The sequence below is a fragment of the Aythya ferina genome (genome assembly GCF_964211825.1).
Source record: "Aythya ferina genome assembly, contig: HAP1_SCAFFOLD_195, whole genome shotgun sequence".
NCBI classification, from domain to species: domain Eukaryota; kingdom Metazoa; phylum Chordata; class Aves; order Anseriformes; family Anatidae; genus Aythya; species Aythya ferina.
Genome location: NW_028181338.1, coordinates 132,815 through 147,228, shown reverse-complemented (window position 1 = coordinate 147,228; position 14,414 = coordinate 132,815). Strand labels below are relative to the sequence as shown.

The window sequence follows — 14,414 nt, the reverse complement described above, 5'->3', positions numbered from 1 at the left end:
GGCTTGGGGGCAGTGGGGCCGGGCAGCGGGGGCCCCTGGTCCTCGCTGAGCCCCACGGCGTGCAAGCAGGGCTCCGGCAGCTGCCCCCGGCTGCTGCTCAGGGTGCGGGGCGTGGGGAGCGCCTGCCCCCGCAGCGGAGGCCCCGGGACGAGGGGTGGCGGGGGGTTGCGCTGGGCGGGGGCCTGCAACAGGCAGGTGCCTGCGGGGTGCAGGAGCTCCCCATGGAGCACGGCCCTGGGCCCCAGCCCCAGCGCATGGTGGGGTACCAGTGTCCCCGTCACCATGGGCTGTCCCCACTGATGGACGGGGGCACAGGGAGGAGCGGTGTGGGGGAGCTGCCCCCCGGCGGGGAGCTGCACCAGCTGCAGCTGGTGCCCCATGGTTGGGAGCTGCACCAGCTGCAGGTTTTGCCCCACAGCGGGGAGCTGCACCAGCTGCAGCTGGTGCCCCACGGCGGGGAGCTGCCCCACAGCAGGGAGCTGCCCCCCGGCGGGGAGCTGCCCAAGCTGCAGGTGGTGCCCCTGGGCTGGGAGGTGCCCCCCAGGTGGCAGCTGCACCCCGGCGGGGAGCTGCAGCACCTGCCCCTGGACCCCCGGCACCACGTGCCAGACGGTGGCCTGGGGCAGCGCGGAGGGGAGGGTGGGTACCTGCGGGGGCTGCAAGGGCAGCGCCGTCGCTCCGGGGAGGGAGGGCAGCAGCCAGGCAGCCACCGTTGGCGGCACGGCTGGGACGACGAAGGGGGAGTTTTGCGTCTGCGCAAGCCGCGGAAGCCGTCTGGGGAAACCCTCTGTGGGAAAAAGGGCGCTGGGCTGAGCTCTGGGGCGCTGGGCTCGCCAGCAGGGCCGCAGCCCCGGGAGGAGCGGGAGCCGGCTGCTGGACCTGCCATGGTGGCTGGAGAGTGGGGCGGTTGCTTGGGGAACCCGGGCAACGGGGGTTCCGTCCCAGCGGCTCACCAGCCCCTCGCCGACATCTGAACTGACTGGAGAAGGCGGCTTCCAAAGTCCTCCCATTAAACGGACTACATTTGAATTCTATGCTAAAATTGGTGAGCTGTACAGAATAGTAGGACCAAGCTACCTGCTTTGATAGCAAACGGTTGACCTTAGGTAAGTTACAGTCATATGAAGGTTTGACTGGACGGCATCCTTGGTTTACTAGTGATCAAAGCTGACCAAATCCTAGCCACAGAACAGAAGCGTTCACTAACTTGCTAGAGAGAGCACTTAGGAATGCAGGAATTTAACTGCTTTAATGCTGCTCTTTCTCTCACGTATCTGCAATTTCCTTAAATCACAAATTGTCACTAGCTATCCTTGTTCATTTATTCAAAGGAACATGATTCCGGTTTAAAAGGCACTCTAACAAGTCCTCCGTTGCTCCTAGTCTGTCCCTAGCTTCTTTAAGAGGTTCAATACAGTAGAAAATTAAAAATAATAAACCAGCAAATAATTAACGTGTGGAAGTGGTCTTTTTTCAGATTAGATTCCACCATTCAGAAAATCCTGCTTAAGAGACATTTTTTCTTTGCTTTGAAAGACTGACCTTCCCCAAAAGGAAACTAATTAGTATCTTCAGGCTTGACGAAATACTTGAATTCCTCAATTTAACAGAATTGCTTTGCACAGCCCTCCTATCCTGCTTACCTTGCAAGCAGTGTATCCAAGTGGGGCGGGTACTGCTGTATTTATCAACGAACATCTCTTTCACGTATATAGCCCAGGGATCCCCATGCCCCGCACTTGTGTAATGCATGCAAGACGTTGACTTTCTTCCTCTACTTTGGACTGGTTTAGAGAGAACGAGTTCGCCATCTGCTGGCCAGAGAATTCACTGAAGCCCGAAGAGCAGTAGAGCAGAGGCATTTTCTTCTGTGCTCTTCCTGATTTTTCAGCTAGAAGAGATACTTCCAGTCTAGTACAATCAGGATTCTTTTGACATTAGTATCGTAAAAAGTCCATTTTTGCAACACTGGAATTTGAAAGACCTCCGTTCAGTCCCTAATTTTGTTCTTGATAATGGGACAGATTGCATGAATGTTGGCAAGAATGTGTGAACAACCAGCCTCCCCTCCATGTCGTATTTTAAGATGACAACTTCTGGTGCTCCCTGTCTCAGAAAAGAAAAATGCTTGGAAACAATTGCACTCGCTCTTAAGCTTGAAGAAACTTGTCAGTGCCAGAATCTACTGACTCTGGCAATTTACTTCATCATCCAAACTGGGCAAAAGATATGAAAACCTCTTCGGAGATTTTACTTCTCCAAACATTACGTAAAAGGCATTCAGCTGTACAGCAAGAAGCTGAAATAGCTGAAGGTAGTATGTTATTCACGTGAATTGTTCAGGCAGGTTTTTTTTAGGAAGGCTGTGATTCATTAGAACATTACTAGCCTCTAAGCCTCATGGCATCACCTTCCATCTTGACTGCTAAACCTCCTTGCTCCCTACTATCTTCTTTGCCAAGATACAGCTGTCCACATTTACTTTTCCTACTTGGCTGGACTGAATTTAAGAAGGGAGCTTGCAACTCTTCCTCTTGTTTGCCACTTCATCATCAAACCAAATGAAAACCATTTGCCTTTAACCTCTTTATTTCAGGCCTTCTTTCCTAGTGGCCATTCAAAACTGGGAAAAAAATAGTCTACCAAGTGGGGTTTTTTTTTGATTTGATAATAAATCTGCAGACTGTTAAGTCATCAAGCACTTCAAGACTGTTTGAAATAATCTCGAGATTAATATAAAAGGAATTCCTCACACACGCTGCGGCCGCTTACCTTTAGTATAGTCGTTGGATGCGATGGAGCAGTATTTCTTGCTTTCGCCTGCACTGGAAGTCTTCCCTTCCTTGTAAGGTTGTTTACTGCTCTCACTTCTGCATTATTCACATGAAGAGCCATCTGGAGGATGGGATTCTTCCTTCTTCTCCCGCATTATCTTCTGGAAACGAGGATCTAAGTGTTCCAAGGAGCCTTTTGCTTTCCTGGTGTTTCTCCTTTTTCTTCTTTTTCTTCTCCTTTTTCTTCTTTTTCTTACGCTTGCGATTGGCATTGTCAAAGCGGAGCGCACAGAAACACAAATCATGAAGTCTGAAAGAAACATGCAAGTTAAAAAGGGAAAAAAAGATGTGGCACTTGTTGCCTATATGAAACCTGATTTATTTTACCACAGGTGATGATTTGCAGCATGTCAGCTATTTTGTGGTGCTTTGTGCACACGCAACTTACTTTAGATGCAGCAAACTTAAGCCGTCAGATTGAAGGACCATAGGTCCTGGTTTGTACACAGATCATTAACAACGGCTAGCTCTGGAATACGTGCAAGCAGAAAAAATCTTTTAACCTAATCTGGAATGGTGTACGGATGTGATTCGAACTATGTGGTCCAAAGCTAGTGCTCTGACACAATTCAGCAAGAGCTTTCCTGTCTTCACTGATCAACCTAACAACATGATCCCCAGCCAGCTGGTGCTATCTAAAGAACTTAGAAACTACCAGAAAAAAAAAAAAAAAAAAAAAAAAAAAAAAGACATGAGAAGCACCCAGAAAAGAATTAGGATAAAAAATGCGGAGTATGCCGGAATCCTTGCTTACTTGGAATCCTTCTCTCCATCTTTATCCTTAGACTTCTTTTTCTTCCAGAACTTGTGATATTTTTGCATTTTTTTCACCACCTACAAGCTCCTTTTCTATCTTTCTGTCTTTCCTTTCTATTTCACTTTCACTACCTTCTGCACGGGTATATTTTCTTTTTCTGTTTCCTTCTGTTTCATTTTTCTGGCGACAGTTCTCCAAATGAGCTGACACAGGTGGAAGCGCATGTCTTTCACGAGAATGTCTTCTGGAATGTTGCTGAGGTACCGAGCAACGATGCAAGTCTGCTCGGGGTGTGCCAAAGCGACGTACATCTTCCTCTCTCAAGAGGGAACCGTGAGGCCATCTGCTTTTGTAATGATAATACTTATGTGACCTGCAGTAGTAAGTTGCAGTCGATCTGTCAAAGGCTGAATCGCTGTGAGAGAACTTTCTCTCTCTACTGTCTCCTGTCGCATGAGGTGAATAGTAATCCTTGTAATAGCCACATCTTTCCCATCTCTGTGCTTCGTCTCGATAGTATCTTTCTCTGCTCCAACTTCTTTCCCCTTTGGATCGGTAGTACCTATTGCTACCTTGTTCTGATCTTCCTCCGCTGCCAGATCTGTACTTTGAATATTTGACTGCTCTTCTGCCATTCTCAGGGCTGTTTCTTTCACGAGGGAAAGATCTGTACCTGCTTCCCTCCCAGTACTCCTGCTTGTGACTCTTTTGCTCAACAAATTCCACGCTCTGAGAACACCTCCTCTTGCTGGAAGGACCTGCTTTTTGACTCTCCTTCTCTTCACTAGGAGCATGTTCCCTCTTGCTTCGGTAATGCTCTTTCTCAGTGGTTTTAGTCTTGTCCTTTGTATCTTGGCGTCTATCTGCAATAGCTAAGGAAGAAAGATTGTTAGAGCTACATTCAGTGTCAGACTTGAGAGAGGAAGTTTGCCGCAATTTCTCACCAGGCTCACAAGACTCTTTGCCGGACAAAACATTTTCTTTTGAAATGAGGTCACGTTCTTTTGATCTTCTTGGTTTCTCCTTGTCTCCACGGTCATCACATTGGTACTGGGCGAGGTATTCATCATTCCCAGGAGATTTCGGAGGTTCCGCAACACTGCATAAAATAAAAACCCATTTCTCACTTCTGCTGAAGGACGTGAATATTAAGAGTAAAACCTTCCAACGTCGAGCAAACAAACAAAAACCTCCGGACTACAGGAACGCTCGCAAAGATATGCCATTTAGAAACCTCTCCTGTGATTAGGACACCTTCTTCAGCTCCCAGAGAAAGTGCTTTTGCCCCTCTTGCTTCTGAAGCCATTGCACTAAAAAAGCAAACGCATCTGTCTCCTTCCACCTGCTGCTCTGAGAAAAAAGGCATAGGGGCGAGCGGGGAACAGCCAGTGTTTCTCCAGACAGTGGAGAAAAATGGAAAAACATTCTATAAAGGAACACAAGTTCTCCTTGAGGCACCAACCTGCATCAGAGTGATATGCTCAGTGCTGATCATTAGTTCTGTTCGTGACACTGGACACACAGTATGGAATTGTACTAATTTAAATCCTTCCATTAAATACTATTAGTAGACAGATAAAACTGTAACGAACTTCCATAAAGTCTTGTCTTAATCAGACTGTGCTCATTTTACCTCATTTCCTCTGACAAGCTGTTCAGCTGGCTGGCTCTGAAGGACTCCGTGATGACTTCTCGATTGACTGAAGGCATAGCTCCAGGCATCTGCAATTAAAACGCACAAGTCAGCAGACAAAAAAATACTATTTGTAGTAGTACTGAGGACTAGTCTTGTCAGAATGTCTCCATTAAATGGTAAGCAAGACCGCTGTCAGTTGTATGCATTATCTACACTTCAAAGATAACCCCAACTCACCCCCCAAAATCTACTTTATGAAACTTAGGAATTTTTATCTCAGCTGAGCTTAAGTTGACAAGTTCTAATGTAAGCTCAGGTCTGCAAATTCTAAGGGGATAATACCACAAAGCCTTACGATCACATGTGTGCTGTGTTTTCTCAGTATTTCACCTGAATTAGGAACACAATAAACACTCCCGAATACATCGTAGGTGAGAAATTCTCGATGGAGCAAATCTATGTTTCAAGCAATCCATTTGTTTTAGAAAAGAACATCTCAGAAGGTTTAACAGGTTCAACTCGGCAAGTGGAATCATCAAGTTTCAGTCCGTTTTCTTTAGATTCAGTAACTAACCTAATAGCACCATTTAGTGAATCTGTTTTTGGCAGCTCATGCTGGGATCTTCCTTTGTCAGCATTCTGACAGGAAGAATTGGAATGCTGCAATGTACGGACTACCTTTCCAACCAAAATTCCATTAGAGGACATTGCATTGCATTTCAAATTCCTTTGAAATAAGCCCTTTGACTCCTCCTCAGATTTTCCTGAAGATTCTGCACCATAAGGGACTGTGTTATCAGAGCTGAGTTTAGGATTTTCATTCACTGTTGGCTCCACAAAAATTTCATCAGAAACTTTTTTGTTTGTTTGCATTTGCTTCATTTGCATTACCGAATTTGTAATTGTGGATGAAGGAACAGCCTGGTAGAGATCTTCATCCTCCACAGCACTGCTAAGACAGTCAGGCTGTGACACAGTCTGACGAGCAGGCAATTTATTGTGAATACTGATGGTGATCTTCTGTTTTCCTGACGTATCAGTAATTGAAGGCCTGGTAATTGCCTGGTTTTGAACACAGGCCATTGGTGGTGCTGAAGATGGCCTTTTTAGGGTGACACCAGTGGTCTTTGTGTCCTCTTTTATGGATCCATTTCCATTTAAACGGCTTGAATTCTGTATTTAAAAAGAAGAAATTGCAAGATGGATTAACGCAAACACTGCATGTAACATTTTGAAACACAAAACTCTCCTACTGAGTGTTTCTACAAATGGTCTTAACACCTAAAAAGAAAAACACACTGCCCTTTAAGGATAAATGCAAGTCCAATAAGCGTATTCAATTCCTGCTTTTGGTTTACTGCAGATTGGTATCAAATTAACATCATCTTTGAAAAACAGCCAAGCAACTTAACATTACCTGCTGCTATTCCCAAATATATTTATTTTCCCCTTTAAACATACCCTGAAAAGCCTGAAGTAATCGTTCTGGTGCTCAGGAATAAGACATTTAGTTTTCCCTGTCTTAGCTAAAGTGACGAGGATAGGAAAAACAAGTCCTCTTTTAAATGATTTGAGGATTAGTACACTCTGCTTAAATAGTCAAAGAGCGTAGCTCTCTGTGCTTTAGAAAGCTGTCTTGGAGCTATAAAGTAATGGAGTCGCATGGCTGCACAATTTAGCAGTAACCACTGTTTGAATGACTCTGGCTGTAGCATGAGGGCTGTGAAGAAAGCTGCAGCGTGGGAAGGAAAACAAAACTAAGATGCCGAAAACCAAACAAAAAACCCCACACCAAACCCCAAACCCACTAGCAGTTTGGTGCCGTTATCTGCCCTCCCGCTTCCCTGAATTACCTTAATCATATGAGGAAGAAGTCGTGGTCCCAGAAATCCAGCCTGCTTACTATTAGCCCCCTGCTGACCAGGAGGGAATGAACAGGGATAAGATGGTGCTGGCAAGTAAAACGCACGTTCTCCAAGTGTCAAATCATAGCGCCTTCAGAAAAGAGCAGTGATCGTAGTTTAGTTTTTCTTTCAGCCTACTCTTGGATTAAATCCCATCCTATCATTTTAGAGGAACAGCTCATACGATATGGAAGCCTTCTCTACAGAAGGCTTCGCCAAGACTACAGACTGAAAAGTAGAGAACAGTCTTCCTACTAAGACTATCACTTGCAGAGCAATAATTCATTCTTACACCACAGATGACCTTCATTTCTCTCCTTCTCTAAAGTAGCCAGCTACAGATAACACATAGATAGCAATTTACACAAGTGCTGCAGTTTAAGGCCAAGCAACAAAAGATAATAAACGACACAGAGAATTTCAGGTTAGACAGAACTGAATTAGACAAATAATAATCTTCTCCCGGGACAGCAAGAAAAACACTTGCAAAACAGAAAAATATCAATAACAGGAAAGTAAATCTCTTCTGAACACATTTTAAGATTTGTTATTACCTGATATAAAAAAGTATGTAAGCTTGCTGACCAAGAACTCTTTTAATGTCAGTATGCACTACTTTAGCATCATTCATCTGATACCAAAGTCCATTACCAGCCTGCAAATAAAGACAATGATTTCTTTAGGTGAATTGCACGTTTTCCAGTTGAAATCACGGATAGGAACAAAATACACATGTGTCAAATAAAAATATAATGAAATCTTTTTCCCTAGAAACAGTAGCTGCTAGTCATGCTTTAATTGGTTTGCCAGCACAACCTTTACCCTGTTAGAAATGCTGTTGACTTCTACCTTTACATAGCATATATAGTGTCCTGAGTGACAGCTGACACCGTGATGTACCAGCACCGCGTATAAGGCATAGAGCAGTGGTTCTCCCATTGACTGCGACATGTAGGCTCTCAGGTCCAAATACTCCGGATATTTCACCTCCTAAAGAGACATCAAGAAGATAGAAAAATTATCCCAGAGTACTTCGTGGACTAGCCAGAGAAAAACACTTCCAAAAAACACAGACTAGAATTGATTTCTAGAATATATTTCTAGAATATATTTCTTGATTCACTACAAATAAGTCTTCCCATAAACAACGGTTAAGACTAGAAGTTGCAGAGAACTGTTTCCTGATGAATCAGCCTTCTCAGAGGAAAGCATATGCTTCTTGTCAAGCGGGAACTTTATTGATATTAAGAGAAAGAATAAGCCATAGTCGTTAGTCTACAATTATTGTCTGAAAATATTAACAGCTTTGGGGGATGTCCCATTACACAATGATATAGTTGCATTACAGTGGTAAATATACCTTGTTGATCTTTCCACCTGTGAAATCTGCAAATCTTTTCAGTGATATTGTGAGAACCTTGGAAGAACGGTGTATGGTAAATCTCTTGGATGCAGGAACCATCTTTTTACACCTTAAAAACAAGCAGAGATAAGTGTTTGAAGGCATCTTCTTTTTTCGCCCCCAAAACAAACTCCTTTTAATGTCTCACGCATGCCTATGCTATTTGAATGATATTTACTTGCATAATAGGTTGGTCTTTTTTCTTTTCATAAACCCATGCACTGCGTGTCAGGTTTGTTAATACACAGAAGAAGGTCAATTTTCCCAACAACTCAGAGCATAGCGGGAACAGGAATCTCTCACAAAAGGGTATGACCAGGTTGGATGGCAAGGTACCATTTCTTGGTCTACAAAAGTGGCTATTTGAACTCCAATCCTGGAAACATTCTTTCAGCTTTCAAGGGAAATACAAATACTGAAAGCGGAACGAGAGAGCCTTGGTCCCCAGGGCTAGAAATTGCAAATAATCTCCAACATAGGTCGACTATCAACATCAAAAATACAACAGAAGCACATGGTCATTCTACAGGAGGGAGACATTTAACAGTAGGAAGTCTTCATGTACTGAGCTTGTCTGGAAAGACACTGAAACCATCTGCCATCCTTTGAAACAAAATAGTTCAGTTTGACACATTGCCCGCTCCAAGGTAGGACCTACGGTGTAAGCAGTGAAAATTAGCCACTAGCCCAGAGAACAACGGAAACTGGGCAGTTTACATCAAGAAAAGTACTGTCGAGAGCTAATAAATAGAAAGAACAAAAGTAGCTCTTTTTGAATTCTGATGGCAAAATAAGGCCAGAGAATTGCAAACCCATAGGGAATGCCTATGAACAAGACTTCCCCCTTCCAAAGAAACAAAAATCCAAGTCTTTTATAAACGTCCACAAAACTTGTAAGTAGATCCAAAGTTTAGAGGTAGTCCAACAGAGTCATGCAACATAGAAAACTGACATCTAGGATTAAGACCTAATTCGTCAAAATCTTACTCGCTACATTTATAGCAATTCTCTCCATCCAGCTCTTCAGGTTTCACAAAGAGTTCCAGAGCTCTGCTAACAGACGAAACCGCCTATAGCAGCGAGAAAGAAGAGCGCAAAGTCACCGTAATTCAAAATTCCAGACACATACTAGTAGTTTATAAGAGAATCTTACTAACATACTCAAGCGATCTACTAGGAGCACTGTGAAGAAGGAGGCAGAAAGAGCATGCTCAGCATTGACCTCACCTGGAAGGCATTTGACTTTGGAACAAATACTTTTCCAGTAGCCTAGACAGCATCTACAGTGTACTTTGTCATCAATACTGGGGACAAATTCATCAGTCTAACAATTAGATGTACATTGAGGTAGAACAACAAAGAAGTATGACAGCATTATAATTTTTGCAGAAAGAGAATTCTTTCCCCTTAAACCCCATGCAAATGTGGAGACTATTTACATGGGTTCCACGGAAGGACAAAGTCCAATCCACTTCCTTAGCACCACCAAGCTCTTACGTTTTAACATTATATGTGGTTTGTTTTTTTAAGTTAAACAAGTTTAATTTAGAAAGTTATGCATGTACTTAAACATCATGAATTATATTTAGAAAACATCTTACCTTTATATCCAAAGTGATATCAAGAAATGCCTCATACGTATCCGAAACTGCTTTGCAATTCAAGCACTTCACTGGAAGCAAAATATAAATGCTTAACATTATGTGAAGGAGACTAACTGTCCAAATTCAAGTTGTTGACAGATACTACTTTAGACAAACTACAGACTGCTTTACTACCGACAAAAGACACAGATCAGTTCTAAGGACAGGAATATTTTTTCAAGTACCTCTCGATCTTAGAAATCCTCCAAATATTTGATGAATGATGGTGGTAGCTTGAGAAGATCTGTCCAATCTGGAAATAAATTATAATCAGACCTCAGAAGATTTAAGGCACAGAGTCAACTCTTCAAAGAGTTTGATGAAAACCAAGGATGATGTAGACTTTCGTTGCTGATAGTAAATAAGGCACTAAAAGGTGCTAGAGATCATTTCTGAGAGTAAATAAAGGACTAGAAGGTGCTAGAGAATGTATGAAAGTGAACTTGTTTATGCTTACTCGGTGCTTCCGTTCAAGCACGCTTCCTGCATAGCATCAACAGTATAGCGCAAGAACTCGTGTGCGTCTTCTTGACTGCCAAAACGGAAATGTTGTCCTATTCCTAAATAAGAAGATGATAGTATTGACCTCATTTAAAAATGAAATCATTCTTGTATTTCTAAAATCTCTCTTCATTGGAGTGTTAAAACCACTTAGACACATCAAATAATTATTTGAAGATTACAAGCTATCGAAAAGAAACACATCTGAAGCCACTTACGACTGAGATTACTGATAACATGCGTAGGCTCGATGGCATCAACAGTGCAACGCAGGGCCTGGTTAATGTGAGTCTCCATCGTGCACATCATGCAAAAATCTTGTTCACGACCTGAAGAGTGAAAGAACAAAGCATCCCAGTCCAGCGAAATATCCATACCTACAAACATCTAAGTACAATTTAAACTATAGATACAATATCCACTCTCCTTGCTACATTCTATTCTCCCAAGATGCCAATGTCCCAACAGTCTTGTAACATTTCATTTCACACAACTTGACAGAAGAAAAATATCCACTAAGCCTGTATTCAAATGCATTTTGTGATGAGAAATCTAAAAGACTACTGCAAAGTCGCAGTTGTAAAGGCTGACAGGAATGTGAACTCCACAGGCTGCAAAATGTATTACTCTCTAAAATTACTACCAAATGCATTACTGTCCAATGCACTTCATTATTCCCATGAAGCAATAAATGATCCTTTAATAAACAAACAAACAAACAAACAAACAAATAACTAAATAAATAAAACATGGTGCATTAATTGCACTCCATATGCTATTCGGAGCCCACTGCTAATACAGTGCTCAAAGCCAGCTGCTACAGGTAAAATCAGGCAAATAAGCTTATCTCACAGAATCACTGCTGTTCTTTCACCTTCAGAGCTATCCAACAGATTCAAAATACTGTTAGAAAGTACTCACATGACTGGCTGTGCTCAAGAGAAAGCATGTAATTGGCAAGTGGGGGTGTGTAGGTCAAACACTGTAGAGTAGCATTAAGAAAACATGTGTTGCCAAGATTGTACAGGCCAACTCCAACACTTTGTGTTTCTCGCCAATCCATACAAATCTTCTCAGGTGGAAAAAGAATGCTCTGTGGCGGAGCAATTCCATCATTAACGACTGCAAGAAAGTTAAATTTAAAAAGAGATCTTGTTTGTTTGTTTCGAAGAAAGGTATTTAAAAAAATACTATTCTGCAGGAGCACCTAGAGGAGCTAGCTACAATCCAAACCAGAAAAACTTATTGCAGACAGCTTTAATACCACCAAATTCAAATTGGCTGGTCAACACAATGTTTTGGGGAAAAAAAAAAAAAAAAAAAAAAAAAACAATTTTAGTCAACCATTTTAATTCTTCTAAGGCAAGGCTAACTGCCATTCTGTTTGTAGCACCTAATGCCAAGTTCCTCTCCATCTATAATCTTTAACCTGATTAACTCAACTACTGTTTTTTTCCTTATTATAACTTAAACCACAAACTTAGACTTGAAATTATACGGTAAAAACGTAAAAACTAGGAACTAGGAATGACGGTACCCCTACAGATACCAGATTTTTTCCTGAGCAATGTTATCCTTCAAAAAACCTGTGAAAAATGGAAGCTGTGAATAGCAACAATCAAACACTTTTCTCTGCAAAACAGAAAAGACATGGAGGAATCTGTGCATTACAAAAAGCTCCCCGTATTTCTCTGTTGACTGTAAATATATCAAAATTAATTTCTGTAACATCAGTCACTTCAGTTGCCTTAGGGGATTCACTTTTGAAGTCTTTCTTCACAGTAGTCCCCTTCTCTATCAGTGCAACAAGTAAGAACTGCATTTTCTACTTTTGCTTTGAAGACAATGGAGGCAGGATAGAACGCACACTTACTTAGATCTCTTGGGGCAAAAGCCTTAGATTTTTCAGATGATCTACAGTAAATAGCACCTCCACGTCCTTGGGCCACAGAGACTTGGCTTGAATCTTCTGCAGGCACTATCCGGCCCCAGTTGGCGGTGCGTGACATCAGTATTTTAGGACTTGGTTTCTTGGATTTGCCAGACCGCCTTGAAGAGGGCTTTTTAGGCTTTGAAGATTTGGGCTTCTTAGCTACGGTCATTGTTCACATCTGCAACAGAGACAGAAGTTCTGGCTGACGTAAGAATATCAAGAAGCACTCCAAGAAGAAAAGAGTAACAGAAGTCCTGTCACTTAATCTCAAAGAAACAGCCTTAAGAACTAAATCGCTGGTATGAATGATTTAAAAAGAATCCCCAAACTAAACACACAAAGTGAAAATTTCCATCTAAACTCTATCAGTATTACTTTTCGCTTCTGCAGAACTAGTGGCTGATGCCATTTCTTTCCCTTCCGTAGGATTTTAATCCATTACAACTCTGGAGTCTTTTAAATATAAAAATGTAGAAGACATTCTCTGAGGGGAATCAGTTATTTATTGATTTCCGGAGTTGCGCAATTATCTGTTAATTAGTACCTATGATCTAATAGATAATTGTTGCAATTATCTATTGCTGGCATTAGTAACGGAACACTATTACTTCACTGCCTGAGTTTTTCTGTTTCGTCTGCACAAAGGTACCCAGAACTCACTGCTACTTTTCTTCTGTCTTTCCAGGGCTCGCCCTCTACCTCACTGTCTACTGCACCAGTCATGAGGGGTTTGTTGTGATTCTATAATGAGCCTAGCTTTTAAATACACCTTTTCTGGGCGTCACTTGGTGACGGCAAGCTAATCTGTGAGGGCTCCTCAGTCTACATCATGCGGTCGCTTTTTCCAGGTGAAAAAGCGGAGCCGTAAGTGGCAGTACACTAAAGCCCTGGCATGCTGAGATCCAAGAGGAGAGATGTTTGGCCCTCCTTTTCACTCCTGGGAACCATATACCTCAAAACCCACAGAGGATGGGCTATATCTCAGAGAAATCTTGGGAAAGGAGAGCATGAAGAGCATATTTGCAAATTTATTTCTCCCTGGGCTTCTTCTGCTTCTCCAAGAAAGACGAGTTTGAATATAACTTTGGCAGCAGTACTTCTGGTGTTTTACTCCTACCACATTTAAAACTCCTACGACAAACTGAAAAGTTAGACTAAAAAGCAGCTCTTTCCGTTCTACTTTGTCAAGTTGCACGCTTTCCTCATGCAAAACAACAGGGGAATGTAAGCTAGAAACGGAAATGCTGAATGTAAAACAAAACAAAACAAACCTCAGCCCTCCAGGACAAAAGCCAATAACTGCTACAAAGTCCTTTTTAAAATGCTGATTAGGTTTCAAGGTGATACCGCTTTAAATAAGCGTAGTTGTGTGTCCATAGGCAGAAGCTGAATAATGACAGGATGAACTTCTATACTTCATGTTTTGTTACTGTCTTACTGTAGCACACAGGGACTTGTTACCTTTAGGGAAACCACTAACCTCATGGAGGGTTTAAAACATAAGCTAGTTTGTTATACCAAAATGACGGAGAGAACAAAGCATAAAGTGCTTTCAGATTTCTAGCACGCCTTGATTGCTGTCCATTAAACTTCAGACACGTTAAACAAAACACAGTAAATAAGAAAACTCCTAGTCCCACAGCTGGCAAATTGTGTGCAGAGGTTGTAATTAGAACTTTTTTGCCTTGACGTTTTACATTTAAAATTGATTTTAAATCCATTCTATACACACTTTCCATTCCTGAAAAAACAATACGCAAACCTGACAAATGCATTTACATGAGAAATGAAGTCGTCCTTGTCC

At 42.2% G+C, this 14,414-nt stretch overlaps 1 long non-coding RNA gene and 1 pseudogene across 2 annotated transcripts; both read right to left on the bottom strand.

Annotated features, from left to right (window-relative positions):
• Positions 1–688: 688 nt before the first annotated feature.
• On the bottom strand, positions 689–2,921 carry LOC311428924. The gene is made up of 3 exons (XR_014687956.1): positions 2,773–2,921; positions 1,644–2,106; positions 689–787 (listed from the first exon to the last, which is right to left on the bottom strand). It is a non-coding gene; the product is annotated as an uncharacterized lncRNA (long non-coding RNA).
• A 663-nt stretch (positions 2,922–3,584) lies between these two features.
• On the bottom strand, positions 3,585–12,779 carry LOC311428923 (ubiquitin carboxyl-terminal hydrolase 42-like; annotated as a pseudogene). The gene is made up of 15 exons: positions 12,551–12,779; positions 11,599–11,799; positions 10,896–11,006; positions 10,634–10,736; positions 10,362–10,429; positions 10,135–10,205; positions 9,521–9,603; positions 8,492–8,603; positions 7,981–8,121; positions 7,686–7,786; positions 7,081–7,222; positions 6,119–6,400; positions 5,225–5,313; positions 4,636–4,690; positions 3,585–4,446 (listed from the first exon to the last, which is right to left on the bottom strand). The product of its transcript is annotated as a ubiquitin carboxyl-terminal hydrolase 42-like (transcript).
• Positions 12,780–14,414: the final 1,635 nt, after the last annotated feature.